The 13,690-nt window shown below is 39.4% G+C and overlaps 1 protein-coding gene across 6 annotated transcripts in view; it reads right to left on the reverse strand.

Moving 5' to 3' along the window:
* Window positions 1-13,690, reverse strand: part of MECOM (MDS1 and EVI1 complex locus) — a 541,277-nt gene that overhangs the window by 522,887 nt on the left and 4,700 nt on the right. The gene's annotated exons all lie outside the window — the stretch shown is intronic.

A 13,690-nucleotide genomic window follows, 5' to 3' on the forward strand; every position in this document is an offset into this window, starting at 1 on the left:
ATAGCAACAAGGGGATAGATGGGGCACACATCAGATTTGCAGATGACACCAAGCTGGCAGGAATAGCCAACATTCCAGAAGACAGGCTTAAGATACAGGAGGACCTGGACAGATTTGAACACTGGGCGCTATCTAACAAAATGAAATTCAGTGGTGAAAAAAGTAAGGTTCTACATTTAGGCAAGAAAAATCAAATGTACAGGTATAGTATAGGGGGTACCTTGCTCAATAGTAGTAATTGTGAGAGGGATCTCAGAGTCTTAGTGGACAATCATTTAAATATGAGCCAGCAGTGTGCTGCAGCTGCCAAAAAAGCCAACACAGTGCTGGGCTGCATTAACAGAGGGATAGAATCAAGATCATGTGAAGTGTTAATACCACTTTACAATGCCTTGGTAAGGCCACACTTGGAATACTGCATCCAGTTTTGGTCACCACGATGTAAAAAAGATGCTGAGACTCTAGAAAGAGTACAGAGAAGAGCAACAAAGATGATTAGGGGACTGGAGGCTAAAACATATAAGGAACAATTGCTGGAATCGGTATGTCTAGTTTAATGAAGAGAAGGATGAGGGGGGGTCATGATAGCAGTGTTCCAATATCTCAGGGGCTGCCACAAAGAAGAGGGAGTCAAGCTATTCTCCAAGGTGCCTGAGGGCAGGACAAGAAGCAATGGATGGAAACTGATCAAGGAGAGAAGCAACCTAGAACTAAGGAGAAATGTCCTGACAGTTAGAACAATTAACCAATGGAACAACCTGCCTCCAGAAGCGGTGAATGCTCCAACACTGGAAGTTTTTAAGAAGAGACTGGACAGCCATTTGTCCGAAATGGTGTAGGGTTTCCTGCCTGAGCAGGGGGTTGGACTTGATGACCTCCAAGGTCCCTTCCAACTTTTTATTATTATTATTATTATTATTATTATTATTATTATTATTATTATTATTATCGATCATCGCACAGTCAGCCAGATGTTCAGACTGGATTTGGCATTTTGTCTACCTATCGAGTCCTTACCCAGGACCTGGGATAGGCAGATGTGGATGTTTGATGGTATTACAGATATCGTCGCAGGATGGAAGCAGTTCCTAATAAGGCCGCCTTTTGCAATTGACTAATAGCGAATTTGTCAATGCCAATGGTGTTCAAGTGGTGCTCCAGTTGTTTCGGGATTGCACCCAAGGAGCCTATTACTATTGGTACTACCCTTGCTTGCTTTGCCACAGTCTTTCTATTTCTATTTTGTAGGTCTTTGTATTTTGTTATCTTCTCCAGTTCTTTCTCTTCTATTCTGCTGTCTCCAGGCACTGCCACGTCCACTATCCAGACTTTTTTGTCTTTCTTATCGACAATTGTTAAGTCTGGGGTGTTATGTTGCAGGTGCTTGTCTGTTTGAATTCTGAAGTCCCAGAGCAGTTTAATTTTATCATTTTCTATGACTTTCTCTATTTTATGATCCCACCAGTTTTTGCTTACAGGCAAATGATATTTTTTGCAGATCTTCCAATGCACCATTGTTGCTACTTTGTCATGCCGCTGCTTGTAATCAGTCTGTGCAATCTTCTTGCAACAGCTTACCAAGTGGTCCACTGTTTCTTCAGCTTCTTTGCATAGGCGGCACTTACTGTCTGTTGCTGTCTTCTCAATTTTGACTTTATATGCATTTGTCCTTAAGGCTTGGTCTTGTGCAGCCAGAATTAGTCCCTCGGTCTCTTTCTTCAATTTTCCTGCTCTTAGCCATTGCCAGGTTTTATTATTATCTGCTTTCCCAGCTATTTTTTTCATGTATTGGCCATGTAGTGCTTTGTCTTCCCATGCCTCTATTCTGTTCTTCATTTGGTCTTTCTTGTAGGCCAGTTTGGTCTCTCCAGTAGTCAGTAAGCCTTCCTGATATACTAATTTCAGTGCATCTTCATCATTGTTCTTCAGATATTCTTCCAAAGCCATTTTTTCTTCTTCAACTATCTGATGTACTTGTAGCATTCCACACCCACCTATTTGCCTTGGTAGAGAAAGTCTGTCAATGTCACTGCGTGGATGAAGGGCATGATTCATTGTCATTATTTTTCTGGTCTGCCTATCCATTGCTTTTAGTTCTGCTTGAGTCCAGTCCACTATTCCAGCTGGGTACCTAATGACTGGGATTGCCCAGGTGTTGATTGCCTTTATGGTATTTCCTCCATTGAGTTTGGATTTAAGATCTTCTTCACTCTCTTGATGTATTCACCTCTAATCTTTTTCTTGACTTCAGTGTGCTTGATGTTGTCAGCTTGAAGGATACCCAAGTATTTGTAGTACTCTTCCTCATCCAGACTCTTAATGTTATTTTCGTGGGGCATCTTGATTCCTTCAGTTTTCATTATTTTTCCTTGTTTGATAGTAAGTGTGGCACATTTGTCCAAGCCAAACTCCATTACAATATCTTGGCTATATATACGGACAGTGTTGAGCAGCGATTCTATTTCAGATGATGTTTTTCCATACAGCTTCAGATCATCCATGTAAAGGAGGTGGGATAGTCTGGCAGATGTTTTTGATGTTTGATAGCCATGTCCTGAGTTATTCAGTATTATTGACAGAGGCTATTATTATTATTATTATTATTATTATTATTATTATTATTATTATGAATGCAGTTAGAAGCTACGCAGTCTACTTCTCTAAAAGTTATGCAAGGTCCTTCTACAATTCTCACTCAGAGTTAGCTCTATTATTAGACATGGGGGAGGCAGATTTATAAAATTATGAACATGTCTATGGAGATTTTCAGTCATCCAGATCATGGTTGTTCCAAAAGTACTTTTTCAAGAGGCAGCCAGACTTCCTTTGTTTTCCCTTGAACATGCTTCGTTTCTCATCCAAGAAACATCTTCAGTTTAGCTTCTTCAGAATGGAAGAAGCTTCTTGGATGAGAAGCAAAATGTATTCAAGGAAAAACAAAGAAAGTCCTATTGCCTCTTGAAAAAGCACCTTTGGGACAAGTTATGAAGATATGCCTGGAAATCACAATTCAAAAACCATAAAAGACAAGTTGGACAGCTATTTTGAAATCTGGTGATGTTATAATTATTATATTAGGGTTCTCTGCACACTTTAAAGTTTTCAAGGTTTTTTACATGTGTTACAACCTCCTCTCTATGGATTTCACATAGGAAAATCTGGGTAGAGAAGACTAAGGAGTCAGGACTCCTATGAAGCAAATTTGCTGAGTTCAGGTTGGACTTCCTACCATGCAGAGCTAAATATTGCTTTGAAAAATAAGGAAAATTAAAAGCACATGTCCCCATGAGACAAATTTATGCAGCAGATATTACACTCACAGTTTGCATAAAATCTCAGAATGCTACACATTTTCTCCTTTCCCAAATGAAAGGGACCAAACAGGAATATTATCACAGAGAAGAACAGTTTGTTAATACAACTAAGTAGGTCTTTAACATGAACACTCCCTCTGTGACCTCTTAGCTGTTGTCCTGAAAGAAAATATATGCAAAACTTTAAAACAACATTTTGGAAGCGACAATTCAACCATTTTTGGAACATAAAAGACAAGGTGGACAGCTATTCTGAGTTCTTGTAATGTTACAATAATTTATATGAAGGTTGACATTATCCACGAATTCTATGCATATTTGAAACATATTTTTCAGAGTAAGGTTGTAAGCTTAAACAGCTTTAAAAGGGAGTAAACCCCAATGAGCACACCTACTCCCAAATAACTCTGTATAGAATTTTGCAGCAGATTATGAAAGTTTTCGTGAATAATGCTGCTTTTTTCCCCAATTAGGTATTCTCAAGAATTGCAGTTCAGAATAAGGAGAGATGACTTATAGCAGAGTTTATACAAAAAAAAAATCTTCCAGTGATTGTGCATATTATTAAAAAGAACCCGGTATTGTACCTTGGCATACCAAATACTTTTTTCAATCTTAAGAAAGTTCATGGATGTGTTTTCATTTATTCATTTTGGGTATATATAGCTGAAAGCAATTTTTTTTAAGGTCAGCTGAAATTCATTCATCCTTTTCAACCAGTTTATTAAAAGCCATTTTGCCTGAATAAAAAAACATCCATAATGAATCAGGATTATATTTTTTTTTTAAAAAAGGTTGATTATTTTAGAATATAGGTATCAATGTAGACGGCAAGAACTACCTAAGGAATTTCTCTTTCCTCTTACGCATGCAGAAGTTGGAAAACGTCTTCTGAAGTAGCATCTACTATAATGAAATGTTTACAGTATATACCACCTAAAAATTCAGTTTATTTTTTTATGTTAAAAAGATTGTTCCACATATATAAACTAAAACAGACCGAATTGATTGAGTTGGCTGGCTAGGTCCAATCACTTTGGTCATTCAAGTGTGTTTTCTTTTATCATGAAATTAATAGCATTATAAGAATAGAATGTGGCAACCATTCTACTGTCTTGTTCTGTAAATAAGGGTTTAAACCAATTGGTTTTAAAATTTGCTGGGTCTGTGTGGATGCAAGATACTCCATTGATACATCTGGATTAACACAACTGCTTGAATATCACTATAAAAAAATAAATGTACTCACAGTTTTATATATTAACTTTGGGATTAATCCTTTCAAAAGGAGCATAGAGCATCTCACCATAAAAGGATTATAGATGGACCTGTTATAGCACCCATTCTAATTCTAAATATTGACAAGTTGATCTATAGCTTCTAATTGATGTGACTCGTGGTGGTTTACATTCATTAAAAAAAATTGAAAATCATCAACAGAATCCATTTTTCATTTTAAAAAAATTGAAAATCATCAACAGAATTGAAAAACATCAACAGAATCCAAAAGAAAAAAGTCAAGATAACACAAAAACAGTAATTTTGCCATTGATGGCACCAATCAAACAACACTAGGCAACTTCAATTTCTCAAGGCCCTGGGAAATAACTCTACTTTTGCAGTTGTTGACAAAGATGCAATCTAACCTTTAATGGAGGACTATTACACAAAGTTGTCCTCCCTACAGAAGTACCCCCTCAGTCTCAGCTCTCCTAAGAGCCAATTACCTGCCTTCTGTTTTAATGTAATTTATTATCTTCTAACTCGGCATGATCTGAAAAGACCTTCTATTGTAGGGATAGTCTGAGACAAAGTCCTGAGTTTCTCAGAAGGGAGGAAACACAGCAGAACATTCTAAGGCAGTGGTTCTCAACCTTTTTAATGCCGTGACCCCCAACCGGTCGTAAGTCGAGGACTACTCAACCGGTCGTAAGTCGAGGACTACTCAACTAGTGCAGCACCGTTCGCAGAATGGGACTTTTGGCGGGCTCAGCAGGGCAGAGACAGCCTGGACAATTCCTATTGGCTTTTGAAAGCCAATAGAATTAGACTCTATTCAAGAGAGTCTATTCTATTGGCTTTCAAAAGCCAATAGAATAAAAGGGAATAAAAGCTAAGGAAAAGGGGGAAAAAATGGCGGACTGCGTTGTTTGGCGACCCCCGTGAAATGGTCGTTCGACCCCAAATGGGATCCCGACCCACAGGTTGAGAACCACTGTTCTAAGGTGATAAAAGGTCTGGAGACTAAAACATATGAAGAACAGTTGCAGGATTTGGGTTTGACTAGTCTAGAGAAAAGAAAGACTGGGGGGGAGGGGGGAAACATGATAACAGTATTCCAGTATTTGAGGGGCTGCCACAAAGAGGAGGGGGTATACCAAAACACCACAAGGCAAGGCAAGAAACAACGGATAGAAGCTAATCAAGGAGAGAGAAAACCTGGAATTAAGGAGAAACTTCCTAATAGTGAGAACAATGAACCAGTGAAAACAGTTTGCCGTCAGAAGTTGTGAATGCTCCAACACTGGAAGCTTTTAAGAAGAGACTAGACAGTCACTTGTCTGAAATGATTTAGGGTCTCCTGCTTGAGCACGGGATTGGACTAGAAGACCCCCAAGGCCCCTTCCAGCTCTATTCTGATTCTGATTCTAATACTTGTGATTTCTGCCTTACCTACAGTATCAGGAATATTGGAAAAACCCTCTACTTAAATTCTGAAAGCAGAAAGCCTCCTTCAGATGTCGTCTGCCAGTGATGCCTGCATTCAGCACAGCAGCCACCAACTTGGGGTGAGGGAGAAGTATTCCCATTTCCTGTTACACCTAGTGGAATGATTACACCTAGTTCTAAGACTGTATCTGCTGTGTGGAATTATATGTAGTATAGAAGTAGATGCTATAAAGCAGGGCTTTTCAACCTTTTCACCCATTGTACCACTTTTAGGATATGGCAGCATCCGAGTACCACCAGTTGCCTAGAAAGGTGTCAAAAACTTGACGACCCCCCCCCAAAAAAGGAAACAAGTGATAAAATACAGGTAGTCCTCGACTTACAACAGTTCGCTTAGTGACTGTTCGAAGTTACAATGGCACTGAAAAAAGTGCCCCCCGAGCCACAGCCGAGCAAGACACCTGCCTGCCCACCCAGCGGCGTTCTTCCTCCTGTCCGAGGTTTTCATTATTGTGAGCATTTCTGTTGAGGATTGGCAGTGGGGGTGGGGTTGGGGGTGTTTGGTTTTTATTCCCCCCCCCCCATCTGCTGAGTGGTTGCATCAGGTTTTGGTCACTTCACATGACCCTGGGACACTGTGTCCATCATAAATATGAATCAATTGCCAAGCATCTGAATGTAAATCACAAGACCCTGGAGATGCAGCAACATTCCAGCTGATCGGCGCTCCTTCTGGGCTCAGCAGAAGTGTCAGGATCAGTGCCAAGCTCCAGCTGGAGCCTGGTGCTGATCCTGGCGCTTCCACTGAGCCCTGACAGCTCCGAAGAAGCACTGATCCTGGTGCTTCCACTGAGCCCTGACATCCCTGCAGTTCCAGCCATTTCTTGCTCAGACATGTGCAGTGCTGCCCCTCCCCTGCTACCACTTTTCTAGGATGGTCGCGTACCACCTACCAGGTGCCAATGTACCCCAGGTGGTACCCGTACCACTGGTTGAAAAGCCCTGCTATAAAGCAATGCTTCTCAACCTCAGCAACTTTAAGATGTATGGACCTCAATTCCCAGAATTCCCCAACCAGCATGCTCTAAAGAAAGAGGTATACCTTTATGGAGGATGCCTCTTCTAAGAAGGGACCTGCTGCCTATATTGTGGCAATTGCTTGTGGATTTATCAAGGCTACGAAAGAATAATTGCCCCAAATCAATGACATGAGTCTAGTATTCACTAAACAACTCTCCCTGAGCAGATATTTTAGCCTTCAGCACCCATAAGCAAACTTCAGCAGGTGGCAGCCGGATTGGGGCTTAGAAGATAATGCAGGGACAGACATGGTTAATACTTGAAAATCATTAGGCATTTCCAGCTAAACTAGGGAGCTGAAAGAAATAGCAGAAAATGACAACAGCATAGCATATCTGCACTGTTGCCAAGAAAACCACATTAACAGATACATGAAGTCACCAGGAGTCAAGCTTGACTTGGAGACTTTATTTTTCCCATGGTCAGTGGTAAGAGATGATGAAAATTGTAGCTCCAAACATCTGTAGGGCCTCAAATTGAGGAAGGACCACTGAACATCACAGCCTAAGGAAACAGAGATCTGTTAGATAAATTGGTAAATCTTTCCTGAATTGTAACAATAGTGGTAGCTATCTTGGCATTTCCAGTTCGTTGTCATATATCTGGGGTTTAAACTAGTAGATAGCTATAGAGACACGTTAACTATTTATGGCGATAATGATGAAAGACATCTGTAGATCCTGTCTGTGCTTTTTTCAGCAACCTGGCATAGTTGCCATGTCTGATGGATGTGTAAAAGAAAAAAGAAAAAAAAGCACACAATCTTTCTTTTAAAAAAAGATTAATGTTTAATTGACTTTCTGAACCTGTCTTTTTTTGTTGTGTATGATTGAATATCCCAGCCAGAAGGACAAGTCTAGAAGACATGTCTGTAACAGCCATGCTTTGCCTATCTCTTTCTGCCTTTCCCATTTGATGCATAGAACTTTCTTTTAAGGTCTTCAAGTAATCTTCTGCTATTCTGTTTGTGTAGAAAAACTCTGAAAGGAAGGAAGGGGGGGGGGGAAATCCCAGCTGGCAAAACCAGCATAATAAGATCCTGTCACTTTTAAAAATTATTTTATAGGACAAGAGATGAAATAACTTTAAATAGAGACAATGAGTTTATTTATTTAAAAACTTGTTAAATAGAGTCTGGGAATTCAAATATTCTGTGGTGGATATTGTATAGAATTGGCCAAGAGCCAAATATTCAGTGCTAAAAGGAAAAGCCAGTTAACAAACCTTCTCTCTGACCCCCATTGAGGAAGAGTTTGATCTGTTATGTAGTATTTGTCTTGTTTAAAAAAAAGTCATTAGTTATACCTACACAACCAATATCTTAAACTGGAGTCCATCCCTACTGTTCAGCCTCAACCAAGGAACTTCAAAGACCTGTGAGCATATTTAGCTTTTTAATACTGGAATTGGAGCAATATGTCATCCTTTTCAAAAAGCTGTGTAAACAGTGCTTTCCCTTTTGTAGAAATATGTCTTCGTGTTTTACGTATGGCTCTCACCTCCCAAGTGTAGCTCTTATTTACAAGGTTTTTATTGCCTATCTGCAGTGATTTGGATGGGGGAGGAGGCAAGGAGTTTCTCAGCTCTTCCTTTCTTGATTCAGGTTCTAGCCCATCCTTTTCAAAAATGTATCAAACAGCAATGTCTACTTTGGAAGAAAATGGTTGGGAGTAGACAACGGAGGCTGGACACAGAATTGGGTGGAGAGAATATAAGAAGAAGCTACGGGTAACTATCTATATGAGCTTTGTCTTTTGGATCTGTTTCCTCCCATGGCAGTCTCCAAAAATATTAGGAGTTGAGTTTCATAACTATCATCCAGCATGACCAACAGTATGCCATTCTATTTTACTGGCTGGGAATTAGGGGACTTGAGTCCCAGTACTTTTAGAGAGGGCCACAGAAGTTTGTTCTTCAATGAATAAAAGCATCTGACCAAGATTTTGTCCAACTTTTTGGAATCTGGAGCAGAGATTGCATAAATACTGTCACCCTACACAGCAAATACAGTAGCATGGAACTATAATTCCTCCACAAACAGGAGAATTGGGCACAAAATCTAATCTTTTTTTGTGGAAAATTAATCCAGATTTCAAGAAGTATATCAATTCTTCATCATTTCTAGATTACTCTGAAATATACAAATTATTTTCACCTGAATTTGGAAAGGTTAGTCCCAAGAGCCTTAGAAAAATAAAAGTGAGTACTTATATGTAGTTTAATTAATATTCTAAATGCTTAAATGGATTGATAGGATAATCTTCCTCCAGGGGACTATATTTTAAACAGATGGGTACTGCTTATATTTTTCAGTATTATCTGATTTCCATAAATAATTTATTCCAAATATCCATGTATCAGTGCAGTATTGTTGCTCAGTAAAATATATACAATGTAAATGTGCTTCTGATGACAGACCAGCTTGTTGTGTATTACTGAGGAATTTGGTTATAAATTGTATGTGTGTGTAAATGATACAGTAAACCATCTATCAAGTAGGAGGATGGTGTGGAGTTTGAAGAATTAAGTGTCCTTGAGAGTGATAATTGCTGCAGAAGTATGGTTATATACTGTAAGTTTATTTACCCAGACACAGATGGAGCAATGAAAAGGAAGCCACTTTGGTAGACTGTTAAACTTAAAACAATATCAGTCCACAAAGCAAGACAAGTACCCTAGCTTTTCTTCAAATATGGCCATTTTTGTTATATTCAAAACATATATCCCTTCCTTGTATAATAAAACTATAACCATATATCAATGTCTGGCTAAGCTGATGAGATACCCATTGATTCTCATTCAAAGTTAGCCAAGGCAGATTGAATAGAAGGTTAGATGACGCCAGAACTGTTGATGAGGAATTTTGGCTGGCATAATATCTGATTACAGTGCATATATTGTGTGAAGAGAGATACTGAGTGGTTAGGATTAGGATTAGACGTGAAATTAGTATTAGCATAATCCCTCTTTAATTATTTCTGCTTATACCAACCCTTCTCAAGATTGTATTGTCTACATGTGCTTGGAATACAAAGGCTATACATAGTGGGAAACTCTTAGAACCACAGCCCCAGCTGAACTAAAAGACATCAGATTAGAGAAAGCTGGTTGTGCAAACTCAGAAAATTCAGATAAATGTGAAATCTGGTTAATGAAGGGTAAGGGCATAATGCACACCCAGCCACCAGGCTGCCAAACTGCCAACTATCAGATTCATCCCAATGTAAATATTGACAAGATCCTGGTAGATCACAATTCCTGGCGTGATATAATGTTTCTCCCAGAACTCTAAAAGTGCTATTGCCAGAAAAAATGGGATCACTAGAGCCCAAAATGGCCTTAGTTTATAAGATTACATGACAGCATACTCTAGAATAGGAAGAGATTCCCTAATCTAGAAGATGGTTTTAAGATATAGGGCCTCATAAAATTGGGTGTAGATCAATCAAATCCCCCACCCCTGCCAACAAAGAAATACCATATTCTCTATTGAAATATAATTATTTATTGGTTAGTCTTTTCATTGATTTATTATTTCAATCATAGCCCACTTCATATGAAAGAAGCCAACAATCAGAAATAAAATGTAAGCAATTAAAATCCAGTAATACTCATAAATGGTCTTAATGAGTTGAGCAGGGCTTAGAGGGGTTGAGCAGAGTTAAATCTGGTTGAACTTGGATGGGAGACCACTTGAAAATTCCGTGGCTGTCAGCTAGATTGGAAGGTAAAAAGGAAAGTGGAAAGGAAACTACATGGGATATATCTATGAATTCACCAAGAGACTAGCTTCCCTTGAGGGATTCTTGATCTTTGCTAAAATTATTATCTTTTCAGTTCAACTGGTCACACTGAAGAAAAAAATGTGTTTTATAAAGGTGAAAAAATAATCGTTGTGTATGCTATAATTTAACATTGACATGTGATATATACAAACTACGTCACATTTGACTAAACTATCCATGGCATGATGCTCCTCAGTGTTCTTTCCTATCTGCCATTGTCATTCTCTCAAGTGTTATAAAGTATTTTCCTGGCTCCTTCTCACATGTCCTAAACTACTGTACCCCTCAGTTTTCCCTTAACAAATCCATCTTTACTTCCAGAACACCAGTACAGCTGATCTACTCCCCCCAGTTTTTTCCTGCTCCACAGCATGTTTAAAAAGCTGCCAATAACTCTTTCAATAAAAGCCTACTTTTTCATTACATGTTTAGAATAGTGCTTCTCAAACCTGACAACTTTAAGATGTGTGGAATTCAACTCCCAGAATTCCCCAGCCAGAAAGTTGTCAAATTTGAGAAACACCGGTTTAGAACTTTCCTTCTTGCAATATCTTCATCTTCCACAACTGCAAGAATCACATGTACTAGTTTGAGCTGCATGAGGAAAGGTTACATTTTAAAATAAAAGTAAAGGACAGAATATGCATCTTGGTATGCATGTCACTGATAGGAAAAACTCTACTCTCTGCTAAGTTCTAACATTTGCTGAAAGCATTGCTGGTATTCATCAACCAGTCCTCTGCTGACCAGTTAGGAACCATTCTTTGCTATACCATTACTAAGACATTCATAAATAGGGTTGTAATGATAACTCAAAAGCCAAATCAACCACGTGTTAATTACTACTGAAATCACTATGAACTGCCATACCTGCAATCAAGTCTAAACCAAAGTTAACACTTCTCTCCCCACTTCTGTGTTCTGAAAAGATTCCCAACAATGTACTCAAAGGATAGGCATTGCAAACTCCAAAGTTGGGATAACTCCTAGCCCAACTTGCTCTGAGACTTGTAATAGCCCATAATGTTTCATTAAGTATTAGTTCATTTCACAATGTCTAGGCAATTTAACATTTCACATTATTGTGTTCTTTCTTTTCCAAAGATCTTGCCTTCTGTAATTTGTTACAATTCCCATGCTAGACTGAGAAACTTTGGAGGCAACAGATGAAGGGTTGCACTCCCTTAAAGAGCTCAACATGCCTTGGAGGATATAAGATGCTCATGAATGTTGAAAAATTAAGACAGGCAGATGTTGTGTACCAAGAATGCTGACTCAAGTCATAGGTAAAGCTCTCCCTTTAAGCCAGTTGGATACCTAGAGCAATATTTCTCAATCTTGGTGATTTTAATATGTGTAAACTTCAACTCCCAGAATTCCCCTGTCAGCAGAACTGGGGGGGGATTCTGGGAGTTGAAGTTCATGCATTTTAAAGTCATCAAGACTGAAAAATACTGATCAAGAGCATTAGAAATTAATTCAAGATGTTAAGAGTGACTATTCCATAGCAAGCTCCAACTATCCACAGCAAAGGCAGATGTTACATTTTTCCCTGCAAGTTGTTGTGATTACTATGGCTACTATATAAATAAAACTGGATGCAGTTATTTGTTCTGGTTTAATTAAAACGGAATGCTAGGAGCAATCCAATGTCTATAGCTAATTTACACACCATCCACAATTAAGAGTGGAATGGGCCATCCCAAATTACTATCTTTAGAGGAAGGGGGGGGATCTGTAGGGTCTGTAGGATGTGGTCAAAAAAAAATCAACATGCAAGTCCCAAAGTGCTACCAAATCTCTCTGAGGCACATTAAAAATAGGTAGAGTTGAATGCATTAGGCTGGCTGCCATCTTGACTTTTTTGACCACTTGTGGATACCCTGATGTCCTTTAACCTCTTTTCATTGAAAATAAAAGGGGATAAGGCTAACCTAAGGAAGGCAAAATCAAATGAGCTGAATTATGTTCCCCCCCCACTGTGTTTTTTTTAATGTGATATTTCTTCCTAGCTTTCTTCTGATTTTCCCTTAAGTATTAGAAATCATTCCGAATAATAGTCATTTTGAAAGGCAATTGCTGGTTAGAAGACAAGCATTAAGGGGGGGGGGAATGAAATGCAAGACTCTGCCCCAAGCACCTTACAGTGACAGAGAAAAGAAACAAAGACACCAGCAAGGTGAAGGTAGGAAAGGTGACAATTAAGCACCGTTTGGAGTTAAAAAAATTTCCAGGAGTCAACTAAAAAGGCCAGCCTGGGGAAGATGGGCCTGAGAACTGAAAATGACAGCCAGGATCTTCCCTGGAAGGAGCTGCAGGTGTTGCAGGCAGGAAGGGTGAAAAGAGACAAAGCCAATCACGCCCTCCCATAAACCCAAACGAAAGGAGGTAGATAGGCCTTGACAACAGAAACTCAGGAGAACAGCAACTCAGTATTTGCTGTTCTGGGGAAATTCGGGAGTAAAATAATTCAGTATTTGCTTGTCTGGGGACCTCCAGAAATGTTGGATATCAGCTCCCATGATCCTCAACCGGGATGACTGGGGATACAGGAGAATCCACGCCCAACGCTTCTGGGAAGCACCGGATTCGGAGCCTCTCTGCTGCCTTTAAAAATCTGCATTTCCCAGCAGTTTAAACTGAGTGTCAAGCCCGGAAATCGCTCCTTAGTATGGGAGCTAACGAGAGAGCATTTCCTCCGCACCGCAAAGCCAGGGCCCGAAGTCTTTCGTACTGGGTGAGACGCGTTCTCTACCCCACAGCCCCGCAAAACACACACACACACACACACACACACACACACACACACACACACACGAGGGGAGGTTGCCCGCCTCCCTA

This window comes from Crotalus tigris, unplaced genomic scaffold (assembly GCF_016545835.1).
Source record: "Crotalus tigris isolate CLP2741 ecotype Arizona unplaced genomic scaffold, ASM1654583v1 scf7180000017549.6302385, whole genome shotgun sequence".
NCBI classification, from domain to species: Eukaryota; Metazoa; Chordata; class Lepidosauria; order Squamata; family Viperidae; genus Crotalus; species Crotalus tigris.